The sequence below is a fragment of the Rhinopithecus bieti genome, unplaced genomic scaffold (assembly GCF_001698545.2).
Source record: "Rhinopithecus bieti isolate Rb0 unplaced genomic scaffold, ASM169854v2 scaffold_80089, whole genome shotgun sequence".
Classification (NCBI taxonomy): domain Eukaryota; kingdom Metazoa; phylum Chordata; class Mammalia; order Primates; family Cercopithecidae; genus Rhinopithecus; species Rhinopithecus bieti.
Window position 1 is genome coordinate 716,347 of NW_016830445.1, and position 4,306 is coordinate 720,652.

Below are 4,306 nucleotides of genomic sequence, written 5' to 3' on the forward strand. Positions count from 1 at the left end.
GTGGGAGGGAGGGAGGGAAGGAAAGAAGCTGCGCGGCCTCCAGGGGCCCAGAGCTGCGGTGGCGGCCGGGAAGCCCCGGCGGGTGCACGGTCGACCCCGCCCGGCCGGTGGGCACTCGGGCGGCAACCCACGCCTGCCAAGAGCTGGGCCGCGCCGCTGCGATGTCGCTCGCCGGCTTGCCGCAACCGGGGAACACAATTCCCCAGCCGCGGACCGGGGCTGCTGAGGGCGGCGCAATTCCCGCGGGGGTCTACCCCGGGAGACCCAGGCCCTCTCCCTAGCCAACTCTTTAAAAATTGCTCGGTCTCAGGGAGACTTTGCGCCTTTGTTCCAGCGCAGCCGCCTCTAGTAAGCTCGACTCGCTCGCCCTCGCAGACAATGTCCCGGAGCCGGCCTCCGTTTGCTTACCCGTGAACAGCACGTTCACCTTGGGTACCGCGCCCCCGGGGGGCACCGTGCTGCCAAATAACAACGACCAGCCACCCCAGCAAAAGGAGCCCTTTCTCCCCAGTCCCCCAGCCACCCTGTGCTCCTGCCCGCTTACACACACCCACACTCGGGGTGCCCAGGTCAGCCGCACCCAGCTGCAGGAGCGCGGCGGGAGTGAATGCCCCAGCCCGAGGCGCGTGTTTGCCCAGGTTCCGATGGCTTCAGGGCCGAGCTTTCTGGCAGGCTAATCCTATTAGTGTCTGCTTAGTCCGAATTTAATCACAGATCAGAATCAGACGACATCTCCAGCTTTCCAGGAGGCTTCGGACACACTGCATTGGGACGGAGCCTGGCCAAGCCAACTGGCCCAGAAAAGTATTTGGCGGCGCTCCGGGGGGCTTCCCGCCCGCGCTAGCCCGCGCCGGGCGCCCAGCTCTGTCATCGCGCAGATGCCGGGGGACCTGTGCGGACTCTGACACAGGGGTGCCAGGGCTGCTTCGCAGGAATCCAGTCCGGGCTGCCCTGAACACCAGCTCAGCTCCGGGCTGCTCTCCCCAGGAGTTGGCAGGGGAGGGAGTGCAGGGCAGCGGGTTCGGCGCACACACTCCACACTCTAGCTCAGAGGAGGCAAACAGCGTTGGGGTGGGGGAATCCTTCACCCAGTGCCCGCTGCCTACTGGCCTGGGCTCAGGGAGCTGGCATGTGAAGGCACCGTCGCCGGTGACACCCAGGCTGCAAGCGACCCGGGGGTGCTGGGACAGAGTGGGAGACTCCCGGTAGCCAAGCGTAGCCCTAGGAGCCCGCTCAGCTTGCGCCCTTCCACCTTTCCTCCCCGGTAGTGGCTGCCCGCGCCGGATTTCAGACGCCCGACGGGCGCGGAGCCAAAGGCCGTGGTCTCCGGCGTTTCGAGCTGCGCCCAGCCCAGCCGGGCTGGTTCGAGAAAGGGGCGGCCGCCTGCAGCGCCAGGTGGGCCGTGTGCTCAGAGCAAACTTTAGGGTCTACCGACTCGAAGCACCCCGGGACCCCGATCCTCAGCGATGGGGACCATAACTGGGGACTACAAGTGTACCCCGGAACCCCCAGAACAGTCGGACCTCCTGCGTCCGCCCTCAGCCTTACCGTGCTGCAGAGCTCCGGCGGCGGCGGGGGCAGTGTCCGAGGGGCGGGCGGCCGCCAGCGAGGGCAGCCTGGCCTCAGCCGGCCGCCAAGGAGCCCAGCCCTGTTGCAGATCACCCCTGGCTAGCGGCCGGTGCCCCGCGCCCGCCCGCCGCCGGCCGCTTTAGCTCGCGGCCAAGTTCATGCTGGCGGCGCTGCAGTGGCGGCCTCAATCTGCTCGCTCCATTCCCACCGCCCGGCTCCGCGCCGCGCGCCCGGAAGGTGGAGTTTCGGGGGTTTAAGTTACTGATAGGCATTTCTCACTGCTGTGTCACTCGGGGAGGAGGAGACACGCACGCCGCACATTCACACACCCTCACACTCACGGCGACGAGCGGCTCCGGCCTTAAAGGGGAAGCCGCGCTGCCCTGCCCGCGACCCCACCAGCCCCAAGCCTGGAAACTCAAGGTTTCCACGCCGGGATGGGGCGGCGGGCATCCAAAGCGCTGCGGCCGCCCAAGTGGCCTCCCAGGCCCTCCCACCAGTCTTTAGAGGAGAAAGCGGCCGCAGGCTGGCTTCGCTGTTGCTGCCTCATTTCTCCAGTCGGCTCGAACCAGGGCATCTGGGGAGGGATCCGAGGGGCGGAAGGGGCATCGGTGCACTCACCTTGGCTGCTCCGCACTCAGTGGAGGGTGGTCTGTGCCCTCGGTGTCAGCTGGCTTGCCTAGGCGGTGCGCTGGTGGGAAGAGGCGACAGCAGGGTTACCGGAGCGCCTCCAGCAGACAGAGCCCGCTGGAGGGCCGCAATTGGGGCCCGGCGCGCTCGGGAAACCCGCACACCGAAGGTAGACTTTCCGCGTCTGGGGAAAGCGAGCTGGTGAGCCGTGAGTGGCCGGGACACACGAAGAGCGAGCACGGAGAGCCGAAAGCCAGCGGTCACCAGTGACAGGGCAAGAGAGTGCTCAGGACCGAGAGACCAAGAGAGACAGGAGACCGCAGGAGACACAGAGAAGGCAGAGACTGAGAGACAGATATCGAGAGAGGCACCGGCGGAGATAGAGGTAGAGACACGATGGAGGGAGAGGAGAGGAGAGGAGAAGAGAGGAAAGGAGAAGAGAGGAGAGGAGAGGAGAAGAGAGGAGAGGAGAGGAGAGGAGGGAAGAAGGAGAGGAGGAGAGAAGGAGAGGAGAAGAGAGGAGAGGAGAGGAGGGAAGAAGGAGAGGAGGAGAGAAGGAGAGGAGGAGAGGAGGAGAGAAGGAGAGGAGGAGAGGGACCAGAGAATAAGAGATCTTGCAAGAGGAATGACAGATCCCTGGAGGACCCTGAAGTGTCACAGGGACGGGAGTCTCATCACAAAGTAGCCTATTCAGCCCCCATCCCCCTTCCCATTTTCAGCAGAGCCTGACCCTAGGGCTAGCGGCCAGGCCCTTCTCCTCCTCTCGCCCGGGGAGGGGCACTCACCTGCAGTGGGTGGCTACTGGGTGGGTAGCGCCAGTCCCTCCGCCCACGCATCCGCTCACCAGCTCGCGCCCTGACTGCCAAACAGACCCGCTGTGGCGGCAGCGGGGACCAAGGCTCTCAGGTGGCAGTTAGGGAACTGCACCCGCCCCATCCCGGCCGAGTGCCCCACTCCCCACTTCCCACTCCCCCACTCTCAGCGCGGACGCTGTCGGCCTCGCCCGCCAGTACGCTTAGCTCAGAGTCCAAGCTCGCTGGCCAGTCTCCCGTTTCACTGGACCAGGGCACGCTATGCTCCCGCCCAAGCTGGGCTGGATTGGCTCCCTCAGCAGTTATCCCAAGACAGACACCTGCGGCTTCTGCAGGAACACAGGTTCCTTGGGAATTGCCGCGCGGGCCAGGGCGCCCTGTCCACCATCTGCCCTGGCGCCGAGTCCAGCGACTCCCCTCCCACCTATCCCACTTCCTGGGTATTTGGCTGCACCCCTTCCCCAGGTTCCCCTCCCCGGGTGCTTTTCCTAACCTGGACTTCTCCAGCCGATGGCAGCTGCAGGGGCTGAGCACAGCCCGGGAACGCCGCGTCGGCTCCGACAGCAGCAGCGCTCAGCTCCTGTCCGCACCTCTGAGTAGCAACCTGTCACCAACACATCTGGTCACGCTCAGCGGAGCCGCAGGCCACGAATAAAGGGGTGGGCCCGCCGCCCACTAGGCCCCTCCTTCCCTCCACGCCCACGCTCTCGGCCCTCGGAAAGCGCTGGGGCCACCTCCGAGAACCCAGCGAGATCCCTTCGTGGGCTACGTAGGCGCAGTGAGGCTGGGCGATTGCCTCCTAGCGTTTCACGAAGTTACCTGGAGGAAGAACGGCGTCCAGGCCCAACTGCGAGACACATTCAGGGGCTGTGGCTTCGCAGCCCCGGCGCTGCCGGGATGCGCCCGGCCTAATGGGGCCAGGCTGGGAGTCCACAGTTCCGCAGGGCAGTTGTGAAGGAATTCACCTTGTCTGGGTCCAGTCCTGTCTGCTCGGCAAAGGGCAAGCAGCCAGAAGAGGTTATTGCTCTCTGGTGACTGAACCTTACCTTCAAGGCCCTGCAGGGAGAGATAGAGTCATCTCAGGGCTGCCAGTGCCCCGGTAGAACTGCGAGAGTGCGGGAGTCCTTTGAAGGAAATCTGATTAAACAAAGCTGAATGGGAGATGGCAATGCCTATCACAGAGCATTGGCAGGATGCTTTTAAAATTCTGTCTGCAACCTCAAAGTGAACTAGCCAAGGAGATGGAAGGTGGGTTTCTGTTCCCAGCACCTCCACTCAACCCTCGGATCACTTGC

The 4,306-nt window shown here is 64.8% G+C and overlaps 1 protein-coding gene across 12 annotated transcripts in view; it reads right to left on the reverse strand.

Annotated features, from left to right (window-relative positions):
* MAMLD1 (mastermind like domain containing 1) overlaps positions 1–3,959 on the reverse strand; it is a 151,989-nt gene extending 148,030 nt beyond the window's left edge. For 5 of the 12 annotated variants that reach the window (XM_017865541.1, XM_017865539.1, XM_017865537.1 and 2 more), the window contains exon 1: positions 1,549–1,831. The gene's annotated coding sequence lies outside the window, so the exon portion shown is untranslated. Of the gene's footprint in view, positions 1–1,548; positions 1,832–2,190; positions 2,496–2,984; positions 3,065–3,504; positions 3,616–3,830 lie in introns of those variants that run through there. The other 7 variants (XM_017865538.1, XM_017865527.1, XM_017865540.1 and 4 more) reach the window with 6 other exon arrangements.
* Positions 3,960–4,306: the final 347 nt, after the last annotated feature.